The sequence below is a fragment of the Pyxicephalus adspersus genome, chromosome 1, assembly GCF_032062135.1.
Source record: "Pyxicephalus adspersus chromosome 1, UCB_Pads_2.0, whole genome shotgun sequence".
Taxonomy (NCBI): Eukaryota; Metazoa; Chordata; class Amphibia; order Anura; family Pyxicephalidae; genus Pyxicephalus; species Pyxicephalus adspersus.
Genome location: NC_092858.1, coordinates 38,016,776 through 38,042,748, shown reverse-complemented (window position 1 = coordinate 38,042,748; position 25,973 = coordinate 38,016,776). Strand labels below are relative to the sequence as shown.

The window sequence follows — 25,973 nt, the reverse complement described above, 5'->3', positions numbered from 1 at the left end:
CATAAACTGAGTGATCTTTTAATGATCTGATATTCTTATCTAACATAGGAAAGCTGGTGGTAATGAAATGCACTTGAACTAAAAATGCTTACTCAGTAGTGCACTTATCTCTGAGTGGCATACTAGTTAAGGTAACACTATCCATAATTAATGTTCTCAGCCTTGTAAATTACTAGAATGTTTTGATAGGCACATCAGTCTTTGTATCCCAAAAAAAGCCAGGATAGTCTGCAGACTTTCATAACCAAAATTTCAATGGCTTACAGTCACATATATATGCAGTGATGGCAATGACCATATCCAAGGACTGCGGCATTTAATTTTTTTATTTGAACATAGTGGATTTCCGCTCACATCAATGACTAAAGCTGATTCTTTCTATCAGCATTATTCTAATTTTTTCACCTTTCTGGCATGTTATATTATATTCAAGTCAAATGCACTTTGCTGTAGATATTCCCACTGAAAGCCAAAAGTTCTCTCAGAGGTGACAATGTCAGTAAGCAATAGAGTGAATTTTATCACGTTAGAATCTCTCCTGTTCTGTATTTTAGGTGGTCCAATGAAAGAGTGCTCCAGTGTTTACAGGGTTGTACCTTAGGTCTTTTAGTGGAGTGAAGAATAACCCAACCACCTCAACTAGTCTATACCAAATCCCAAAGATTCTTACGTACCTCAATAGCGCAATATTAGTCTTCAAGGAGTGTCTTTGGTCTTGAACCCACTTTGCCGCTGCAGCCAGACATGCAGTATTGTACTGTAGTGCTGTCTGTGACAATTCTGAATACAATAGGGATGGACATGCCTGTTACACCAAACTGTATATTCAACAACCAAAAATAATATCCTCCCCTGGTTTACATGCCACAATTTATTGCTGGTCCGTGAGCATAGTGTGTTGATGCGCCATCAAGAATGAGTTGCTTTACACATGGCGATTTGGTAATATGGGTGGTGCTGCCCCACATAGATGTGAGCCCATACAATTATAAGCATTGCCAAGATTGTACACAATATTTTCTTGTACAACCTGTATACAATCTTAACTGCATTACAATACATGCAGAAGCAAGACTGTCAAAACTAGCTTTTATTTCCTGCTAAGAGGCCTTAAAGCCTGTGTAGTGACTGCTATGAATTACTACTGAAAGTTTTGTGATTTTCTTATACTAGCTCACAAACCTTTCCTTTGTCTAAAAGTGCAAAAGGTTACATTCACACAGACCCCCTAAAGACTTTATAAAACGGTTGAAGTATTTCTAACATGCACTCCAAAAGCACCATATTACTAGAAGGATACCCAAGGACATAATGATGGAAAGCATGATCAAATCAATCTCAGGCACTACAAAAAATGATCACCAGGCCAAGCATACATGTTAGATCAATGGAGAGGGCAGGAGAAGTGAACAGTCAGATGATGGCAGTGTCGCAAAATGGAAGAGCAGCAACTTGTCACAACTGGCTATCTATTCTTCAGCCGGCATCCAGAGTCTACAAAGATGTGGTATATATGTCAAATCAGGCCATTGTCATGTCTATAAGTTTCAAGTTTGAGATTAATGCATTACTTCTGCACCATGTGTTGCAAAAACCTGCGCTTCAAGGAGTCAAAGGCTCTCGTTATCACACGCAGAGAATTTTCAGAGCAACTCAATAATGTATACATCAGTTGATCTGTACAATAGGATTATTTGGTCTATTGTGGTAGTCACAGCTGTTCTGCAGGATATCCATATACAGCTTGCAGAAACTCCCTGTCCTGAAACATTTACACTACATTGATGACGTGGCAGTGTGACAATACTGACAAACAGGTGACAGCCAAGATTACCACTAAGCATCCTTCAATTACAAAACTCTCCAATGTACTACTGGCACAAAGCCTTCAGCTTTTTTGGCATGTACGGATTTGGCAGGAAAGCAGACATTCTATTGCCATAATCCTGGCACATCGTTCAGTGACACGTTTTTCAGTTGTATATGAAAAATGAAGACTGGATGCATGTATAACATAACTCTGTAAGGTCACATATCTGCATTGTGCTAAATATCATTGGTACATTGATCTGAAGCAAGAACAAGCATTCACCAACAACAAACCTATCTAGTTTAGGTCACAGGACACCTGAAAAATGTCTGTACAATTCATTAGGAGAAAAGAAAAAAAGAAGAAAATCTGAACGCCTGAAGCACAGACGTAATTTTGCAAGGTCAGATTCTGAATTAAAAGTAAAGCAACAGTTATTATATATCCAATGGCACATTGTGAAAAGGAAGTCACAACATGCACATTAAAAATTCACTATAGTGTTCCCCATAAAGGGGGGCATGAAGAAGAGCCACCCATTCTGTGCAAATGTTACTTGCTGTGCATACCCTAGGAGCTGTCAAAAACTACCCCATTGGGGAGACTTCTCTTCTGTCTTAGGTTAGAGGACAACCCTCCAAAGCTTGAAATCTCCGCAGACAGTTGTCATTACAAAAGTTGCTTTAGCTCCAACTTCTTTAAATCAGTGTCCAAAAATGCAAGAAATGATGGACTTTCCATATCTGCATGTTGTTTAATGGTTTAATCAGCATGTCAGCATTTTCAGGAGATCAGACAGCCGATATTCTCTCTACACAGATTTACTGATATACTGGGTAAGTGACTACATTTAAAAGGACAAAATCATTAGGACAAACTACTCCCCTACAAAAACACTGTGAGGGCACTGAAGCAGTTTTGTGTTATTTCTCATATATAGTCAGGTATGCAAAGGCAAACAAAATAAGCATCATTTACTGTACTTCTTCACGCTCCAAAGCTCCATCAAAACTGAATATTTTAATCAAATTATATTGGCAGGGGTATTTTCTCAGAGCTCAGCCTTGACATTCACAGTGATTGTAAAACTGCATGAATCAGGCTTGAAGGTGGACAGAAGTTCCTTCCCAGGACTGCACCTTTCAACCTCACCTCAAAAGAAAATGTTCCACGTCAGTGAAAAGACAAAGACCAGCAGCTGGGTGTGAACAAGGCAATCTAACAGCCCCTTCCAACGACTGTCACAGATACTACAATGGGAATATATGAGAACAGATTACCGACACTCCTAGAATTATACAGAACTTCTTACAAGGGATTTCAAGGTTTTAAAATATCCCAATAAATTGTTCGCATTACACCTTGAGACTGCAGAATACAGAATTGCAGTATTTACGTCAGGCATTGGTGTGTATAACAGTATAAATCAGTAGTCTTATCTGGTGACTCCAAGGTGTAATAGCAATGATCAAAGTGCAGCAAACAAACTAAATCAGATCTCCCTGTCAGAACAATGGAAAACACTTGTTGATGGTTGCCATGAGCTACTGGAGTCTGCACAATTATAAAGTCATACCACAATAACCTGCGTACTATAGTATGTCTTTGTATTTAATCAGATTTTTTTTTTAATATAGGCAAGAGCTGTCCAATTCCTCCCATTGAAAATTGCCCTTACTTCCTGTCTTGGTGACAATTCTGAATGCAATAGGAAATTTTTTGCAAATGGAGAAAAAAAAAAAAAAAATCTTTTTTTTAACACCTCTTGAAACCTCAAATGAAACCCCCAGAACTGTGGCTAAAGCTTCAAGTGGTACTAAAGTCCCCCCTTCCCCACAAATAATAAATGTTTGAAAAGTCCCTTTCTGTTTAAGGATGTTCACAGAGGAAATACTAATGTAGGAAAGTTTATACTTTATAGATCATCTAGCTACTTTTGGTGTTAACCATAAAATCAGTACCAATGATAGAAACAAAATGTTATACTTGGCACACTGATAATGATCATGCAGTTGCAAAAACACTCCAGAGAACACATAATATATTCATAAAGAAAACAAATAGTGTTAAAAAGTACAAACATTTCCAAAAATGAACTTTTTCAAAAATCAATGTCAGGTGTAGTAACTCACAGCAACACATTTTGTTCTTTTTTTGTAGAACAAGAAAACCCAAGCAAAGGTTTAGTATAAGGTTATGTTCATGTGTCAGCTCAGCCATTGAAAACTAACAATTACAGAACATTCTTTTTGCATAGTGACCGATCTCATACATGCGGTAACAATGTGACCATTCATTAAACCTTGACTGATTTACCTGTACAGACAACAGATTTGATGGTTAAAGATCTCCTTGTACTGTTTTGGTATGATCAATGATGAATACAGCATGCGCATGCTTGCTTAAGCACCTGATCGTTCATATACACATGCTAGATATATACAGACAGATCATATTATTATTAAACAGGATTTATATAGCACCAACATATTATGCAGCGCTGTACATTAAATAGAGAGATTCATCATTCATTGCTTTCTTTTCACAGACGTTGGAAACTTTTTATGAACAATTATCCATTGATGTGTCTGTAATCATTCATTTCCAACAAGGGAGTAGTTGTAAAAAAAAGAGGGGGCATGGTAATAGTAAAGACTATCCATGGGGAGCGCGCAGGGAGAGCCTATGAAGGGGTCCCAAAAATAGCAAGGGCACAGCATGCCTACCCCACTACACCCCTGATTTCCAACTTTTATCTAACTTGTGTATGTAGTCTCATTTATTTCCAGTGATCACCTTGTCTGACAATATCCAGCTCATGACAGCCATTCTCTGTCTAGTTACTAACCAAACAATACAACATTTGTTTCTCCTGGTATCACTCACACTGCTCATAGTACTCATCTGTCCTAATTATTATAAAATGAGACACGTGGGAGAGAAGAATGTTCTGTATTCCATCATAGGATGATCACTCACACTTCTCATACAAGCAAGCTAACAAAGTTGTACCTTAGGTGAGATGGTTCTTCAGAACATTCACCATTAACCCATAGACTTAACCCATAGACTTAACCCATAGAATGGCTGAGACAATCTTACCTCTGTATTGGGCAGAGTCTGTAGAACAAAGATACAGCAAGAGGAACTAGCAGGCTGTCAGTGCTGCAGCTGATCTTTACTTAAATGATTCAGGAAATGATCTGATGCTGCTGGAAGGAGGGTGCTGAGAGGCACACAGGAGGAGTCAGTGTACAAAGTGTTACCTGCACATGAAGGAGGAGCTCAGGGACATTGATCAGGCTGCTTGAACAGGTGTATCCTAGTGGGAGGCAGGATGAGGCTCCCCCAGGTCCTAGAGCTTTGTTCAGGCAGGATAATTGCAGCATTAAGTGTCTGAAAAATCCTCATGGACGGACTGTAACCCTTTCAGCAGGGCTGACTTTATTATGGACAAAAATGTATGGTCACCCAATTTCTTTTATTATGGACAGGGGGTAGAATCTAGAGGTTTAGGCTGCTATCACCTACTTTACCAAAATTATATAGAGGGATCCTCCATTTTTAATAGGATCCCTGTGGAGGTGTATAGTCTGCCCCTGGTAACAGTAATGGCGGTCATTGCACAGTACAAAGTGCAGCTATGTGATCCTCATTTGTTGCTCTTACCATTTAGGAAGCAAGGGCTCAGCATGGCAGTATTTTTCGTTATACAGTTGCAGGTTTTGGAGTTTTTGATCATAAATATATATGGCTGAGACAGAAGCATTTATTCATCTTCTGCCATCTTCTGATCCTGACCAGGGTATTACCTGAATGTTGGTCTAAGACTATGGCCAACGGTAGGGACATTAGATTATAAGACCTTCTGAGGGACAGTTAGTGACATGACTATGGACTTTGTAAAGGGCTGCATATTGTTAGCGCTGTATAAATACTGGTTATAATGTATACATTGCACTGTAATAATATCATATCTACACATTCAGCACAGACAGTAATATCAATCATTACAGTACTTTATATTTTGAGCTGAGCCTTGTTTCATGGTGATCATTAAAACTGACTCTACAGGATTTGCAGGTATCTGTAGTCCTGCTATTGTGATTCAAATCCCCGGAAACAGTACAAAAGGCAGTCACATATTTGTATTGATTTACATTGATTACACAGTTAATAACTAAAACATATGTATACAGAAACAGAACCCACATGTACTACAGGTTGACAATCAAAAATCCTGTCATCGATAATCTGGTCCCTTTAGTTTTCTGGCATGAATTTTGGATCACATTTTCAGTACAGGGACTGTAGTACACTGTTTGGCCACTTATGTTTTGATGGTGCTGTTCTACAGAAACAGCTGTTAGGTCTTGCTTGCTAAACTAAATACACGTTGAGATGTCCCTGCTGCCTGGAACTGTTCCAGATGTCCGCGGGTGCTGCGAGAGGAATGTTGGCCTGTGTGTAGGCAAGTATATAAAAAAAAAAAAAAATCCGGAATTTTTGAAAATCCGGCACTCCTCAGGTCTGGAGGTTGCCGGAATTTTGATTGTCAACCTGTATATGTAAACTCCGACAGTCTTGTTATTGTGGCAGACTTGCTCAGAAACAAACATGGTAATTCACATTTGTGGGTGTTTTTGTGGGTCTTACTTTTGGAGGTGCTGGTAAAGTCCAGGGACAAGCTGCATGAGATGAGTTATTCTAATGCTAAAAAGGATTACCTGATTACATGTGTACAAGCTCCTTTACAAGCTCTTTCAGCATGAGGATTTAGTCATTCACTGATGACTGGCACTAACAATTCTCACCTTGTCTCTTCTGTTAGGGAGGGCTAGGAGTGGCACACCCCCTATTGCTTGCCCTCAAAGTAATTAGGAGGGTGTTTTTAATGAACAATTGGAAAAAAAAGCCCAAACTGGTTTACTTTATGACTTTAGCCTTTATGGTACATGTGTAAACTTTTGGGCTACTTTCAGATAGATGATCAGAAAGTAATCTTTTTAGGTGTTTATGCTAAGTATCTACAGCAGCCTTTCTCTACTTTAACATGGGGAACCTCTAGAAATAACTTTCAGGTCTTCAGTGACCCTCTTCTATAATTACTATATCTACAGCTCACAGTACATTAGTGTGGTGGCCAGTGGGAGGAATGCCTTCTACATTGCTGGCAGTGGGAAGAATGTCATCCTTACAGCTAGCCAAAAAGATCACTGGTGTCAGTTATACATGACCTATGTGGGAAGAACTGCTCATTGCTCAAGGAACCCCTAGCAACCTCTAATGCAGGGGTGTCAAACTCTGGGCCGGCACATCCTTTGTTTTGGCCCCCTTAATATGAATTGTAGTAGGTGCAATCCGTAGTAACGGCAGGCCAGCTGCAATTCATATTAAACTGCTGTTCTATAGACGCGGGTACAATGCGGCTACTACATATCCCAGCATAACTCGCGTCTCTAGACCATCAGCCTCTCTGCCTACGCGTGGCCCCGCATTTTATGGATGCAAGTGATGCCGGGAATTGTAGTAGCAGCATCATTTGTGTATTTTTAACAGCAGCCTATGTATGGACCCCGCGGAGTTCATACTGACAGGTAAGCTCAATAATCAGTAATTATCATAAAGGTTTTTCTATATTATTGTTTTATTGTGCCAGAGATAGCAACGTGAAACTAAATGAATGCAACAATTCATTTGGGTTCACATTGCATTCTCTGGCAAAGTAAAACAAATAATCTCAATAAGAAGAAACAAGAGCACATGAGAAGGACATGCAGTAATATGCAGTGGATTGAGCTAAATAATTTAGACCCACTGTATATTACTACATGCTCTTCCCATGTGTTCTTGTTTCTTCTTATTGAAATTATTGTTTTTTCAATAAATTTTAAAGTTTGGCCCGCGACTTGGTCCAAGTTTGCCTATGGCTATGCACAGTTTCTACTGTTTTCAGGGTGCTACCATCAACTAAATGCCAAGCTTTGGCACAAGTACAGTGCAGTAAACACTTGATTCACTCTTTGGTCTGTTAACAACTATCTATAGTTTTGTGTTGCATTAATGAATGCTAAGGTAACAGGCATTGTGTTAAGACAGTCTACTAAACTACACTACATAGGCTACCAACATGCATCAGACTATATATGCAGTTACATTACATTGGTCACACAATGCTGGAGAAAAAAAAAAAAAAAACATTGGCTTAAAACCTCGTCAGTTTTTTATGGCTGCCTGGTTACCTGCTGACAGATTTACCAAGTTTCTATGTCCTGGGAAATACAAACAATTTTATAGCTATGACCGCAAAAGATATTGAGCAGAAACCTTACAACAGGTACCAGTGTTTAAGTTTCAAAGGAACTCCATATACACTCAAAAACAAATTATGTCTTTGGTACTGTTTCTTGCAAAGTGCCTTTCATAGGTATGAATAGTAGGATACATGAAATACCCCGATTGCATGAAAACAAAAAAAAAAAAAAAAAACAACAGACATGAATGTAGCCAGTTTTAAATGTCGCCACTGTGCCAGTTGATATTATAACTTTGGCATAGATTATTACCCAGGAAATAACCCATTATATTGCCATAATCCTAGCACAATGGTTCAGTGACACAATAAACTGTAATATTTGTATATGGTTTACAAAATACAAGCAGGTAGATAGTATAATGTGGCAGATAGCTCTGAAAGATCACATATTGCAGCTGTACTAAAAATCACTGAGACTAAAGGGAAGATAGGAAGATAAAAAATAACAGTGATTAAATGTTTTGGGCACAGACATTAATTTAGCAACATTTAGGCTATGTACACATGTCAGGTGATTCTTGCCCAATATAAACGACCTGGCATGTCTCAGGCAAGTATCATGTGTACAGCGGTTGCCCACTGTGTTTTATGGATTCCTTCTGACGGATCCATGACCGACCAACAGTGAACAAATGCTATACAAGTTAATGAGAAAGAGCACTCACTCTCCCCCTCCCTTCTTCATAGAACATAGCGGCACTGTATGTACAGTACTGATTTGTTCATCGTCACTTATTTTTTTCTGGAAAGGATCCTGATAATTGTTTCCAATGATGAAAATAAAAGGTTTGTACACATCTTCATTTCTAATTAAACCCAAGCCAACTCACTTGGTGCATGTCACCTTGAAATCCATATTATGAACAGAAATATAATACCATATCTTAGTAAATTTCCTATATTGTGTCCCATAATTAGGAGAAATCTCTTAAAGAGTCAAAATGGTTGAAACCTCAGAGTTCTACCCTTCCTCATTCCTTATCACCACTCTTGCCTCTCATACCAGTGACCACACAAGGAAGGCAAAATCTTACTTGTATGGGAATGGAAAGCAATTTAACCTTTCCTCAATCTACCCAGTGTAACATTTAAGTTTGCATTATTACACTCTATAGGACAAGCTAGCATTTATTTCATAATTTCATGAAGGTAAAAGTAATTCTCAAATTATCCCAATGTTTATTATTACATTTATATCCATTCCTATGTAACATTACCATAGTCAAGTAATAAAATACAGACACCCTTTTCTTATCTGAAGTATTCATATGTTTTCCTCTGTTAACTTTTACGTGTAACTCTAGCATGAGCTTAAAGTGGACCTGAACTCAAAAAGTAAAAAAATGCTATATGGAACATCTTGTAATATTCACTGTGCCCAAATGGTATGTAAAATTGTACCCCAATCTCTGAATTCCTTCTGAAAAATGGCAGTGCACCTTCTGATTGGTGAGGTGCAAATTCTCCAAGGTAAGTCAATGATCAGAAAAAGGAAACTACAACGAGATTAAACTGCAATGGAGATGTATTAAAGTATTAAGTCCTCAAAACAGCCAGGCATTTCCAGAAAGAAATTGACAGCCTCAACATTCATTCTCTATTTATTTAATTCACTCTATTTATTTTTACATTAACATATCCTAGATAGGTGACCAAATTTAAAAAGGACAAAATGAGCTTCTTCCCTTCAAGGACACTGAAGCCATTTCATGTTGATTGCAGTTGTTTTAGACATAATTTTCAGTATACAGAAGCAGAGAAAATGAACCTGATTTTCTGTACTTCTTGCAGTATTTATGTCAGGCACTGCTGCGTGTCACTGTACAATGGACTACAGGAACACAGACAGGTAAATTAAGCAATCTTATCTGGTAAGTGACTCCAAGGAGTAATGGCAATTATCAGCAAGCAACAAATCAGACATCCGGGTCAGAACAATAGGAGATACTTGTTAATGGCTGCTATGGGCTACTGGAGTTTGCACATTTATAAGGCTGTACCATAATTGAGTGCTTACCCTTGCTTGTGTCTTTGTATTTAATCAGAATTAAAGTCAACTTTCAGAAAAAAGTTTTTTAAGTTTTAGAAAGGATGTGAAAGAGTTCCAGTTGTTCTAGGTCACTGTTGTTACCAAGATAAAAAGTGAGGGGGAATTGCCAACACTGGATGTCATGGGAAAAAGAACAAATAACACTCAGGGAGCAAGCGTAAGGGATTGTCTTATTTACAGTCCCAGTAAAGATGTTGTCACATATAGTAAGTCAAATACAGTGATGTAAACTTCCTAGGTTCTCCCCTCTTCCGCACATTGTTCAAAGCAAAGAAACCCAGAAACATGGCTGTCACTACACTATAAAGCAAAAAAACCCAGAAACATGGCTGTCGCTACACTATAAAGCAAAGAAACCCAGAAACATGGCTGTCACTACACTAAAAAGCAATGAAACCCAGAAACATGGCTGTAGCTACACTAAAAGCAAAGAAACCCAGAAACATAGCTGTAGCTACACTATAAAGCAAAGAAACCCAGAAATATAGCTGTAGCTACACTATAAAGCTAAACTAAATCCCACACAAAATTCTTTGACAGGTAGAGTACAGGAAATCAGTGCAAATGATAGCATGCCAAGAGAAGTCACCAAGAGCAACCAGGTTACTCTTCCGTCTTTGTGTTGTGAAATAGGCCACGCTGAGCAGAGGTTTAGTATATGCTTTATCCAGTGATCATCTAAATCAGGGGGTGTCAAACTCTGGCCCGCAGGCCAAATCTGGCCCTCAAGGTCCTTTTGTTTGGCCCCCCAAAGAGTTCTGAAAATTAATTGTATCTGGCCCACCACTACGTATTGCAGCGAGTGATGTCACTACTACATTTCCCGGCATCACTAGTGTCCAAGGAGCAGCGGCCTGTTCTGGTCTATGGATGCAAATAATGCCGGGAATTGTAGTCTCGGCATCACTCGTATCTATGGAACAGTGTTCTGTTTAATAATAATTGTCACTTTCAGCACCGGAGAGGTTTATCTACAAGTGTGGAAAAAAGAAGGTAAGGCTGGAGTTTAGGTCTAATTATAACTTCTGACCCCAATAACTTTGAAGGTCAGCCATGGTAGAAAGAAGAATAATTTGAATGGTAAAGTTGCAGCTGCTTTAAGAATGCAGTGTGGAATGTGGGGGCAGAGGTGCTTGAGAGGACTTGAGGGGGGGCTATCAGAGAACATGGTGCAAATAAAGGGAGGAGAATGAAGCGTGGGTGGTATGGGTACATTTTGCAGGGTATTTGGTGTGGATGATTGGAAATTAATAAATGAAGAGCTGTGACAAAATGAAATGCAGAGTTGTGGCTGCCAAAAAAGTTCCTGCAAATATTATATAGAGAACTGGTGAACGCAGAACAAACATTGGGGACAGGTTACCATTGAAATTTTACTCAGAACACTACAAATAGAGAAAGAGGCATAAGATTTTTTCCTAAATAAAATGCAAAAAAAAAAAAAAACTCTTATGCCTCTTTCTTTATTATAAGCTTGTTCCAGATTGAATGTTAAGCAAAACCCCTTTGTTTCCATATGAAAATATTTTATATTTAATGAGAAGTAAAAGCTTCCTCAATTTTTTCAATAAATTTCAAGTTTGGCCCTCGACTGGGTTTAAGTTTTTAATTTCAGCCCTCTGTGTATTCCAGTTTGACACCCCTGACCTACATGATGACTAATGTCTGATAGTATGAAGACATATAAAGTACATTGCAACAGGCACAGCTCATTCAGGTCACTCACACTCCATTTAGATATTTAGGAATATTTGTAATATATTTTAGAGATAATAATATAAGACAATTTGAAGAACATGTCAAGAGTCAAAGAATGAAACACAGGAGAAAGATGAACAGTACATATTTCATCATACAATATGACACTCTTGGCTATTACAAGCCAACAACCAACTGGAACTTACAAAGTTGTAACACAAAATGATGTAGCCTAATGTTTTATAACATTCATCATTACCCATTGGCATTTAGTACTTGGTTATGTGTCCAGCGTACATTGGATTACAGTTTAGGATCAGGGTGAAAAAGAGCACTCTTACCTGTGCTGGGCTTGCAGTAAGCAGATAGGTCAGACCAGAGTCAGTCCAGTTAACTAGCAGCAATAAAGGACCTTGCAGGCTATCAGTGCTGCTGGTCTTTATTAAAAGATCACAATTGTGTAAGCTGCCATTTTTGACCCACTTCTAAAATCAATGCAGCTTTACAGACCATTGTTCTGATCCTCTGCCATTAATACCTTCTGAATCTCTGACCCAGAATGAGGATGCAGCTCAGGTGTTCAAAAAAATTGCCAGACATCTGCTTGTTACAGGTGTGTGAGTGAAACTAATGGAACCAAAAGATCAGCTTTACCTCCAGGCAATCAGAATTCCTTAAATGAGCAATGGAAGCTTACATAATCTCAGTGAAAGGTTCAGCCTAATGGTTCAGAAAATGATCTGATGTCATTGAACAGCACACAGGAATCAGTATACAAACCGTTACCTGCACAAGAAGAAGAAGCTCAGGGACATTGATCAGGTTGGTGAGCAGGTGTATCCCAGGGGGAGGCAAGATGATCACAAAATTAGGTGTCTGTAGGATCCTCGTGAATGTGGGTAGTTAACCCTTCCATACCCAGAACCTTTATGCTACCTGTGTGTGTATAACCATTCATTTTATGGGTTACAGTTTTTCTATATTAAAGTGTTTGTATAGCAGATTATATGTTTGCACTCTCTGCACCGTTACAGGAATTCTCCCTTACTCACCTTCCTGTCTCAGGGAGCCAAAAAAGATTTTTTATGGCTTCTCGAACTTTAACCTAAAAGCAAATTTATGATCTGTTTTCACAAGTGTCTGCAAGAGACAATCCACTGCTACCTTTCCTTTTGGTGGTGTGTTTCAGCAGCAAAGTACTTTGCCTGGTGTCTGAAGGTATCCTTCCTCAGGGCAAGAAAATTAAACTAAGCACCCTTTTGGTAGGAGGGTAGGAGGAGGACAAGAATTTTCAGTGCCTCCTGATAAGACTGGGCTACCTGGTCCATGCATGTGCTGGAATGGTAGAGAGCCCAAGGTATCAATCATTTTCTAGAGGTGGCATCCTGGAGGGGCGTTAGTAACCCTGAGGGTTTTGGGCCCACATGATTTGCATCTAATATTTTTGTTGCACACTAGTATTTACACAGACTGCAGACTTAAAAAAAAAAAAAAACAGGATACAGGAAAGTGTGGGGATTTCTATTTTAAACAGCTGCACCTGTAACAAGTGTTCTCATTAGAAGAAATACCAATTAAAAATGTCTTACCCTTCCCCACCCTATCCAAAAAAAAACAAGAAAAACAAAAAATGTAGACATGAATGTAGCCAGATTCTCCATGATGTTTCTTTAAATAAGGTTGAGTTCACACCCTTGGGAAATGTAACACTCACTACCATATTATCTATGTATGTATTGTATGGCCAATAATTGGATGTAAAAGGCATTATGCCTAACATATTAAAGAAAAACACTTTTTTTTTGCAACACATAGAACACACTACTCTACGTTGTCCTAAAATTGGGACATTCAATAACATTACTTTTTTTTGTAATATATTAATATTGATATATTTGATTGTTTAGTCCCTAAAAGTACCAGTCAGAAATGATGTAGTTCTCTTTAATTAAATTTAACCTAACATTTAAAATTAACCTGTGCTTATCCAATGCAGGACAATATTGGATTCTGGCCGTACACATCCCTTTTCTCTTTACTTGGGTAAGCAAACAGAGCATAAGTGAAGGAGAGGTGTAAGTGGCAGGCAGATAGCATATTAAATAATCTTACAAAACACTAGCTTGTCATGTAACCTATATCCTAGATCTAGCCTTTGCCATTATATTTATTCTTCAGCACCTGACTTAGTAGGCAACAGGTAGCTGGTGCTGCTTATAAATCGGTTATATGTTAGTCATAGTGCAAACCAACAGCTATAGCCACTATTTAATAAAAGGTTTATTGTCTCAGCCACCATTATGCATGTCTGTCATCAGTTACTAATCAAGAAGGGGTAACATAATAACAACAGGAAAGTATTTGTGTCACACTGTATTCATAACTGTGAATGGTGTTATATTGTATTGAGTTATCACCTGCAACAGAAGGAGGTCCGGACATGAACCCATTGTACATGCATGGTGTGTGAGAAGGAGGACAGCCTTGTGCAATGTGCATGATGCTAAGGGGTACTGGGAGAACCAATATTTTATTCAAATTTATTAAAAATAACTTTTTTTATGTTCTAGTATGTTTTATGTTTTTTGTATGTTCTAACTGCTTTCCAATAACTATAATTTGTCAGCATTAGTATTTCACAAGTTGTCCGACTGCTATTTTGACTGGCTTCATACCTATTATGAGTACACTTTTTTTTTTTACTAGTCTGCCCACACAGCTATTACTTACCTTTTCTAGGCTTTACAGATCCTTATAGCAAAGGCTCACATATAGGATTACCTGAGATGAACCCAGAAGAAAAAAGAAGATAGCTACTCCTACTATCCCGCCTGCACCAGAAAAGACCAAAGACGGGACAGCTTGGGACCAATTGGACTCATCAGTAAAGATAATTGGTATTATTTGTTTTGTTTGAAAGCTCATTCCTCTTTAAACAATGTACACAGGGTTTCCTACTCAAAAATAGCAGAAAGTTTTAAATAAGAAAAAGTGTTTTTGTAACTGTTGTTGCCCTATTATGGAAATTTCCCTTCAAAAGAATTACAATAAAGGGATTTTTAAAGAACCGTGAGTGCTGAAATTTTTACCTTTTGGATTTGTACGGTTTCACCATTGTCGTCGTCACTGGTTTATTCAGCAAGGAGTTTGTGCAGGATAGTATATGGATAATTTGACTAATAAAAACCTGACTTAGTACAAAACCAATGTACATGATCCTTCCCATTCGTTATATTGAAACTTGAACATCGGCCAGGATGACTTTGAACCTTTACTAAGCTAATTGTTGATTGCATTCCTGTTGGAGTTTCCTCTTTCCTTGTCCCTTGTTGTTAGCAGGAGGGAACAGACAATTATAATGTGGCAAAGCTTCTAGCCCTTCCTCCGCTAGATAAGGCCCGGAGATCCTCCTTAAATTAATAGGCTGTTTGTAAAAGAAAAGCAGAAGTTGCATTTCCTGAACACTAAATTTGACTTTTAGACCAGAAAAATGTTATTTAGGAAGAGATGTCACACTTAGTGTCTGATACTTTGGGGATGATCACCTTGTTAATATGTACATTTATAATGCGGAACCAAGCACAGAATAGTTTTTATGAGAACATGTATAATAGGGCTCAGTGCACGACAGTTTGATGATTCAGCAATTTTAGCTTTCTCTCTTGTACTCGCCTCTGCTATCATGTTAGGGCAGAAGATTGGTGGTGTTTGATAATTATAGAAACATTTATGATCATTAGATATTCCCACCCCTCACTTAGGTAAAATGCTGGGGGGTGGGGGGTACAATAACTTACCCTGCAACCGAACACTCCCAGAGAGTTAGAATTTGTAAAGACCTTGTAAATGAAGACCCATGTTTTTCTTTGCCATCTTCCTCTGTTTAGAAAGCTTCCTTTCCTGTACATAAAGAATGCATAAAACACAGAGTGATCTGTGAAGTATGCGCAAGGGTCATGTTTATATAATTCATTATATGCAGGTACAGGAGTATGTAACTTATATAATTCAGGAGTCAGGTATATGAAACATGCAGGGTTCAGGAGAATGTACACTTTAAAGGTGTCAGAAGTAAGTATAGTCTAGTATACAGCACCTCTGTGTAATAAATGCCTCCATTACCCCCATACAGTCTGTGGGCATATGCTGCTTAAACACAAGCACATGCTTCATATACATCCGAAACATACATACATACATACATACATGCACATTCACTTACCTTTGGGCTAGCTGTCTCTCCTTTATTTCCCAAAGTCCTTGTTTGTGCCAGTGTGGGGTGGAAGTGCTAAGTAGGAACATCATGACAGACCACAATAACCCTGACTGGGGCTGCCCTCTGATTGCCATTACTGCTGTATGCTTTGGGTTCCTGTGCCAAAATGCCCCTAACCCCCCCCCCCATCTTATATTACTAGATATACTAGGTCATGGATATATTAGTGACGCCAACAGCCCATTGGAAGTTCATATATACATTCCTGTTCTGTCCACTACTCAGAATTTTGGATGTTTTCTCATTCTTTTATTCTTTCATTCTCAGAGATATTGGTGATCAGGACAAATAGAGAGAATAAATCTTCCTAATAGGGACAGGAGCAATGAAGACAGCTAAATCCCTCATTGCTCTCTTCAAATTTTTACAAATAATGAATTATTGTATATTGAACAATTTGAACCATAAGAGCAAAATATAGTCATCTAACATTGATAAATATTGCTTTAAAATGTTATTTAACTATATCAGAAATAGATTTAAAAACACAGAAACTCATTGATGGGGAAATAATAGTTAGTCTTACTGAAGAAAAGAGAAACACTGTCCAAAATGACCAATAACATGGTTGTAATCAATATCTTAGCTTGTGGTAGGAAACTTGAAAAAGAAGCAATGACATGCATCTCTATGAGTAATTTAGACATAAAAAGATTAAACATATCACAGCAGGAGATTAACATATTGGCCTATGTGGATGATCTTATCTTAATAATCTCCCAGACAATAAGTCCTCAAATAAAAAGATTATTGGAAGATTTTGGGTTTTTGCATTTTAAGATAAATATCTCCAAGTCATGTCCTGTCTATAATCCTAAGTGAAAAAGCTGGAGGCGATGTACTAAGTATTATATTTAATTTACCAAAAAACATTGTAATGAATACCATAGAACTAAATATCAGCAAAACTTTTTGAAATAAATGAATGTAATTATCAATGTGTATTTAATGATGCATCCAAACAATAAATAAATACTGGACTATGGAGAATACATTTTTGTTTTACAGAATTGTCAGTTCATATTTCTGTTACTGGCAGGCTTTTTTACAGCACATTCTTAAAAATTCATATCCATACTTATGACAAGAATATAGGATAATACTTATGTGAATATAAGACAATAAGAATCACAATCACTATAAGAATTCTAGGTGCGGTTGGGTTGAATGGATACCATATCAGTATAGTTTGTTGACATACAGGTTTTTTAAAGCTTAAGTAGAAGGCATTCAAATGAGAAAAGCGCAGAATGAGATGTGTATTAGCTTTCTTTACCTACTATTGTGGTACATGCAAAGTAGGTTGCTTTGCAAATGTCCATTCTATGGATAGTTTATTTATGAAAAGCAACACAATTATTTTTAACAGCAGTGCTTTTAGTGGCTTTTTTCCACATATTTCTGTGTAGCATTCATTCTTTCATACCATTGCCTGCTTTATTAGAATCATTCTGGAGTTCCTCTCTATTAATAAACAGTCTACTTCAGTGTACACCTAAAATAAAAACAGTTTCCTAGCAGTTTACGAATAGTATATTATAACCGATTGGGTGGTCTAGTCTGTGAGTTGATGTATGAATAGCTCTAAAAAGGGATCTAAAAAACCCACAAAACATATCCTTAGTGGAGTAAAATAAAAAAACAGACACATTTGTTTGAGGTAAGCTTAAATTGGAACTAAAGATCCACATTTGAAAATGTTCGGGTCATTATTGCAGAAAGGGACAGGCGATGTCTCTTCTGCAATAATCCTTCTTACATGCCTGATTGCTCCATGGACCTCTCAAAATTGCTGCTCATGCGTAGCTCATCATTGATCACAAGGATACCAGGCAATCCTTGCTTCCCCTTCTCTTGCTGCGACCTAAAGCGTACCTAGCTTAGAAATTTACCATAACATATTTAACAGAATGTAGACAACCCTTATATGTTGGAAATATATATAATAATAATAATATATAGGAAAAAATCTGTTGTTTGTTGTTTTTTTTAAGTGCAACACCCTTTTTTTTAGAGAGCACTGCCCTCTAATTGAATGGGAACACAAAGCCTCTTGGGATACCTACGTCTTGCATCCCGGGAGGCTCTTGGGGGCTCCTTCTGCGCATGCCCAAGCATCTTGGGTATGAGCAGAAGGAGCCTTTTCCTGCAAAGAGACGCATGTGCATTAAGATTGGCAAGTTTTTTTCCATCCTACATCACCCGGTGGTGCACCTGAGTCTGGTGATTGTAGGAAGAAGAACCAGGAAGAAGAAGCGATAATGCCGGCCGGTTTGGGGACGGATGCCGGGACAACGCAGGACCTGATGCAAGACACCTCGGGATTGATCGGACTGCCCTGCAGGATTGAAGGTAAGTGTATTTTTTTCTTTTTACCACTTTTCAGTTTAGTTTCCCTTCAATGAACTCCTGCTTGATGGCTGAAGAGCACAAGTAGGATTTTTGTTGCAGAAGGTAAAAGGCAGCCCTATCTTTTCTGTTATTAAATATTTTTTATCTGCCTGTTTACAATCTTGTACAAATACACTGAGCTGCACATGCCCGGTATCCAGGCATCCCCCAGTGCTGCTGGGATCATGATGGCTGAAGATCCGACACCTGGAAGAGGAACAGAGGAAGATTGGGGCACCCAAAACAGAGTAAGGACAGGTGGGTATAACATTTTCAATCAGTCATCTTCCAGTGGGTGCTCCTGCAATCATTTTCCAGACCTGTTGGGCAATAAGCTTGGAGGGAAGAAGGTTTAGTAGTAAATTTTAAATCCTCTAAACCTTTTTTTTTTTACCCTCTCACACTATTAAATGATTCTGGACAGTTGCCAAAATGTATATCAACTTTTCTCTTTTTGTTGCTTGTACCCTCTGTTTTGTTTAATTAAATTTGAGATATAAAGCTCAATTCACAAAGGTTTAACACAAGGTTAAATATCTTTATTTTAGCCATGTGACTGTAATATTTGAATCTCATTGGACTTTTGCAAATAAATATCTTTATCCTGATGTTTCAACTTTGTGAATTGAGACCTTTAGTCTTTTGCCCCCATAACTGTCATGCTCTCTGATAAAGAAGGATATAGGGAAAAAAATGTTGATGAAAAACTGCCCCTTGGCCTAATTTAGGCAGGTAAGAAAAAATAAATATCTTTACTGAAGACAAATGTGAAGTAATGAAATATCCTAGGGAATAAAGAATGCACATAAGGAAAACTACTGGTGCAAAGTGTTGTTATCCCTTATTTAGCACCAAAATGTATTCAGAACTAGAACTGTACAGTTTGCTCCAAGACAAAGCTTTGTACAATAGTTCATGTAACTTCTAACAACAAAGGCAAATAAGGTTTTGGCATATGGCAACACAGTGTTTACTTTCTTACTTCCTTGTATTGACTTTATTATAGCGATGATTAGGGTGCTGCAGTGGGAAATATTAGTAATATGGATATGTTCATTTAGCTTGTGCTTCTTCTATCAATTTTCAAAAAACAAATAATTTATGTGTTTATATGCACTGAACATTCGTATTTGTTTCAGCATCACTCTCTTTGTATTCCAGTATGACTCCAGTACAAAAGTTGCAAAAGTTTTGAGCTTAGCAGCTCTTTCTCAAGTATATTATTGTTACAAAGCATTTGGATAGCGACAACATATTATGCAGCGCTGTACAAAGTTTTTTTTTAAAGGGGGAAGCCAATTACCTGCATGTTTTTGAAAAATGGGGGATACTTGAGTACCCGGAGGAAACCCACCCAAACACAGGTAAACCTGCAAACTCCGAGCAGATAGTGTCCTGACTGAGATTTGGACCTGGGACCTAGCGCTGCCAAGGCCAGAGTGCTAACCTCATCCACCGTGCTGCCCAAGTATTCCATTCCATAAATGTGTTTGAGGGGAGCCATTTTTCTTTATCACAGTTACATTTTCTTTTAAGAATAACTTTGTAGGCAATCTGTTCTGATCCTCTATGAGCATGTCTTTAGGGTTCTGATAAAATAAATGACTAGACCAGAATCAGCAACAGCAGTAGACAAAAAGTTGGCTTTTTATATTGAAGATGAGCACATTTTTAAGGGGAGGAGGACTCCTTCCAGTGTGTTGAAATAGGTCTCATGATGGGGGGAGCAACGAGCCATGCCGTGCTTTTGAAATATACGGGTCTATACAGGTAGATTCTGCTATACTAAAGTGGCTCATGTCATGTATAGGCTTGGTTTGCCTGAATTTCTCAGTCAAGTTATCATGGATGGAACATTCTGATTACCTGCACTGGCCATGAGATTTAGGGGTATCTGAGGTTGTCTTGAATACCCCTTTCAAAAGATCACACAACAAAAAGATCTCATTACATAGCCAAGGCCCTTTTATGTTCCCTAGTTGACAAAGCTCACAATAAAAATAATGGCTCCCATGCAGTGACTGCTTTACTTTTCCACATTTCAAACCATTGTACAAAATTTCACAAATTATGTTATGGGAATTCTATAATGTGTTGTTAACTCGTTTGATTTTTTTTTTTAATGCAGTTATTTTAGGAACATTGACAAGCTTCTGGTCCACCTAATTTAGTGTCTAGGAATTGTTTTTTCTAATGTTTTATATAAATTTCAACTCTGCAATTGCAACGATACTGCTAAATGTTCTAGCTGCTTATGACATTGTCACAATAAAGTCTGAGCACTTTTCATTTTTCTCTGGTGCAAATTGTGCAGCTGTACAAATATAAGTCACGCTTGTATAAAGTTGTTTCATGGCTGTAATGTCACTCTGCTGTTGAATTTTATGTTGATTATAATGTTGTTAAAGATGTTTGCAGTGAAGGAGCTGTCATAATTGCCATGAGTCATTATCATCTGTAATCCAAAAACCTACAAGGAGGTTACTGATTAAAAAACTCTGTGTTTTGGGTAGCAAGGATCTTTGCATCCAAATCTAAGTATACTAGGTTTTATTCAGTTATAAAAATGCATATTTGTGTTTATGATTGCTGGTAATAGTTGTTTTGCATGAGTATTATATCAGATGTAGAATGTTCAGTGCTCTATGGTACGGAGGTTAGCCTTTGCACTCCCAGGTTCGAATCTCAGCCTGGGCACTATCTGCATGGTGTTGCAGCATGTTCTCTCTGTGTTTGTGTGGGTTTCCCCTGGGTACCTTGGTTTCCTCTAACGTTCCAAAAACATGCAATTAGGTTTATTGGCTTCCCACCCAAATTGACCTTAGATTGTATAAAAAGGTATATGACTAAGAAACAGAGGTTAGATTGTGAGCCCCTTTGAGGGACAGCTAGTAACCTGACTATGGACTTTGTACAGTGATTTATAAATTGTCCACACCATATAAATTCTGTATAATAATAACAACAATGTAACTGGATTCCCTACAGGTCAAAGTAACAAGGACAGAATGTGCCAATCTTTTTAATGCTAAATAATTTCCAGGTGTTGAGGTATCATTGCTACATTCAGAGTTTGCATTGGTTGACAGTAAGACGAATCCTCCCCGTATATTAGTGGTCAGAGTATAACCTTTACACACAGCTAAAAAGTTCCTTGGTTTCATGCAGCTGATTGTACCAAGTGTTGTTGGCCCCAGAATTATACAGGCATTGTCAACCACAGCCCAAGAAATCCCTGGCAACATCACGAGGAACCCTAAGGCTCACATAGAACCCTGGTTGAGAATGGCTGACTTACCAAATTGTATATTACTTGCAAAGTGAGTGTTTTTTTTTTTTTTTACAAAGTTCTTGTATGACATATGAACTTCAGATTTAGCGACACTACCCTGCTGTGTACAGCTACACCCATCAAACTCCCAGCCTGTCTGTCTTGGTGCTAAGCAACTAAGCACTGCAGAATATTACATCCTGATACATATCCTGGAGACTTATGAGGAAACATTTTCAGGCAGTATCCTTTATAAAAAAGCCAATGCTTACATGTATTTCATAAACCTGCCAAGCCTGACCTGGCTAAATGTACATTTCTACATTTACATCTGCAAACAAGTAATGAGAATGAAGGAAACTAACATGATATTATCATTACAATTTGTACCATTTTCTGACCCAGCCTGTCTGAGTTTTTTGTTCTCCTGCATGTTTCTGCCACAGCCATTTTCCTTGGCCTCAGTGGCCACTGGGGTTACCAATGCATCACTCCTTGTGGAGGTCTCTGGTGTCTCTAGATTCTATGCCCTGGATGAGCACATGGCTCCAAATGACCATTGACCTTCATACAAGCCTTACATATACATAAATAAGGACACAGATAAAAACAAAGGGTTAGGTTCAAGCAGGGAAATGTGGTGCTAGGGGTCTTTAGTTTTAGGTTTGCAATGTAGGAAATATTAAGTGATGTACAGGATTTTTACTTGTTGTCAAAAACCATATCTCCTCATCCTCCTACTGATGTTAAACTGTCCACACTAAGAATTAGGATAAAGTATCTGAAATTATCTGAAAGACAATTATGATATATAAAGCCCTGTGTAAAGTCACCCTGATATCCTCCACCCAATATTAGAAGGTGAGCTTTTGTAGAAATCTGGGTGGTGCTGTTATGTTTCTTGTTCTTCCATACAAGATTACATCTGTAACAACATCAAAATCACATACATATTCAGCTGTCTCCAGTAAATCTGCCAATAAGTCTTGTGTGTCTTTTTCATGATAACTTACTCCAGGACTATACTTAGGCATAGTGCATATCAGGTAAATTACTATGGTGTGTTTGCAATTATATGTAGAACTTAATCCCTTAAAGCTTCCACATAATTGAAGTTTTCATGCAGGAGAAAACTGAGCAAGAGATATGCTAATCCTGATTCTGTAAAGAGAATTTAACCTCATTTATTCAGTTGGTGGAAGGTTTGCTATGGATGGAAGGTTTCAGTTTTGCAGACATAAAATCTGGCCCTGAATTCCAAAAACAGTCCTCAGAAGGAAATTAAAATCTTTAAACCAAAACAGGTTCAGAATGAAGTCATCTCTTTTCCCTGTGTGCATGCACCTATATGTTAAAAAATTTGGAAAGCCTTTAGAAAAATAATAGCTGGTCAACCTGCAATGGTTCTTGTTCAGATTTTCTCTTGAATAGGGTAATAATGTTTTGTCCATGTTTTCAAATTTCACACTAGTGTAGTCACCCTGTCATATGGACTTTAGATGGAGGCACATTAACGAGACATGGCCCTCTCTTCTCACTATAAGGAGCTCACCCTGAGAAATGCAATGCAGCAGTCATTGTAGAATATGCATATAGATAGAAAGTGACTTTATTAGAATCCAGAAGAAGCAGTACTGCAAAACATAGTGCTTTAGCAAAATAAATTCCATTTCATTTAGGGTTTACATCTGCCTAATACAAAATGGAAACATTTTTGAGTTACTGGCCTTTTCCATGTAACAAGTCCTTGTGTATTTTAGCTGCATGTTCAGTGTGTGCTTATTACTAATGAGAGGCATTCATTTCCAGTATAGCTAGCCATAGTTAGACTTTACTTAAAGCGATTATTTCATTTTGCAAAACACACATAGAGATAACTGAAAGAAAAACAAAAGTTGTGTCCACAGCCCTGCGGTACTGTCCTCCCAGGATGTTCAGCAAGCAGGTCTGAGCCCGCGATAAGCAAGTGGGTGGGTTGTGTCCATACGGGGGACAGAGCCGCGGACCACCGGTTGGTGACCTCTGGTTTTGACATTGGTAAGGTTATGTATAGATGTCCAGACATTCTTTTGGAATAATCCAACCCCCTTTAGCATTTACTTCCCAAGTAGAGCTCTACTGATGCTGTAATAAAGCTTCCCGAAATCCTGCTGTTAGTGTGCTTGGGGGATACTCGGTGGTTTTCCATACACATATATTACTGGTTAAGCGCTATATAAAAATTCTATATAAATAGCCAATGCAGATGCTTCAGTAAATTGTAAAAAGAATAATAGGGCAGCTTCACTTGAGTGCTGCTGAACAACAATGAACATTGATGGGAACTTAGGCACTCCCTCAATGCTTGCTTGCAAAAAGTCCAACATGCACATTTAAAAGCAAATGATCAATTTTGCTTTTTTTTTACTCTGTTTAATAAACACATTAGCTATACACTTTTGACAGTTACCCTGATTAGATAGCATTCACTGCCTTTTCCCAACATCTGGATTTTCTATTCTTTATTGCAAGTTGGTTGCACTCAAGGGGCATTATTAACGGACAGCCTTAATAAACCCGAACCACAAGGTTATCATTTTAGTGTTACAATGAGACTTTTCAGAATACTCTTTTTCATGCATTGGGAAACTGACTTTTCTCATTGAATCGATTGGAGCTCAAAGACTGCATATAAATAATAAAAGCTTAAGTATTTTTTGGACTTCCCCTTATTTCCTAACCATCATCTATGAAATTGGAGGTAAAGAAAATCTGTAGTACAGAAATATAAAAAAGATGAATATCAATAGTAAAACCTAACCGATTCCAGCTCTAATAAAATGTATTTGGCATATTTACACATTGGCATTAAGAGAGCAAGTGGGATAAATCATACCCAGCAAGGTTTTAGTAAAAAATGATCAATTCTAACTTATCCAAATTTTATCATGTATAAAAAAATATATATATAGTGAGGCAGTTCCACTCTAAAGTGTACTTTTGAATAGACTATACTATCTCCATGTTCTTAAAAATTAATAAAAGATCTTTAAAACCTGCCATTCATAAGCAAGAGTAAGTTTTAGTCTGTTTCTAACCTCTAAAAAAGATCTTCTGTGTGCCTACATTTGGCATGGTTTGAGAAAAGGCCCTTGGTAAATTTAAAGTGAATGTCCCAAATGTCCAGTATTCTAGGTCCCTGCACCTAATCCAATCTGTCTTTTGAAGCCCTGCAGAAGGTGAGGTTTGCCCTCATCTAAAACCACCCCTGTCTATAATGTCTACATTAAAGAGCTGCCAAAATTTGCTTTTGACAGAAAGTAATGGGGAAGTAAGTTTAGTTTCCATGTTATCAACTTTATGTTATCTACAATGCCTTTATGCCGAAATTTGTAGGTGAATGAGGCCTTGTTTAAAATAGTGTGCATTGACTGCTGGGCAAAACCCCCACATTCATCCTTGTCTATGCTCCTTCCAAATATTTATTGTTTCTGATAATATTTTAGAATGTTGTCTAAATAATAATAAAAAAAGTTTTGCTAAATCTTTGCAAAGCATTTTAAAAGCTGACAAATGACATCTTAAAAATGTAATAATGTAATACAATTTAGGACATGCCACATTTATGAAGATAAAAGTGAAATTTATAGGGCCAGTAAAAACTGACATATAAATTATGCACTGGACACATTTTAATACTCCACGTGAAGGTCATGGATGGAACTTGTGAGTGACTCATGTACAAATTTGAAAGATGAATCACTGGAACAGCTCTGTCAAGTTAAGACAAATCGTGGTATACGCAAGTTATTATAACATACTCATACAAGTGATGAGTGTAAATTGAATTTATTCTAATTACCAAAATAAAAATAGATATTAAAAGGGGTGTTAATGAACTCGATTTTAAAATAGGCTATGAAATGTGATGAGAAATAATATAGGCTTGTAAAATCCCTTAACAATGTTCTGTTCTTCCTTTTTGGGATTGTAAAATGAATAAATTAGTCAGAATGTAAAGTAAACACAAGGTGAAATAAAGATATTTCTTCTTGTAAAGTGGGGTATCCAAGTTATAAAGTCAGTTGCTGAGCCATATTGTATACAAAGTTATTAGCCTTAAAATGATGTTACTCTGTTGCTGTTCCTATGGCAAAATCATTATACTGTATCTCTTTCCAA

General features: G+C 37.6%; 1 protein-coding gene across 2 annotated transcripts in view; it reads right to left on the bottom strand.

Annotated features, from left to right (window-relative positions):
- The window catches only part of GALNT6 (polypeptide N-acetylgalactosaminyltransferase 6), a 42,956-nt gene extending 30,626 nt beyond the window's left edge, over positions 1-12,330 (bottom strand). The window contains exon 1 of one of the 2 annotated variants that reach the window (XM_072406980.1): positions 12,216-12,330. The gene's annotated coding sequence lies outside the window, so the exon portion shown is untranslated. Of the gene's footprint in view, positions 1-4,912; positions 5,008-12,215 lie in introns of those variants that run through there. The other variant, XM_072406973.1, reaches the window with a different exon arrangement.
- Positions 12,331-25,973: the final 13,643 nt, after the last annotated feature.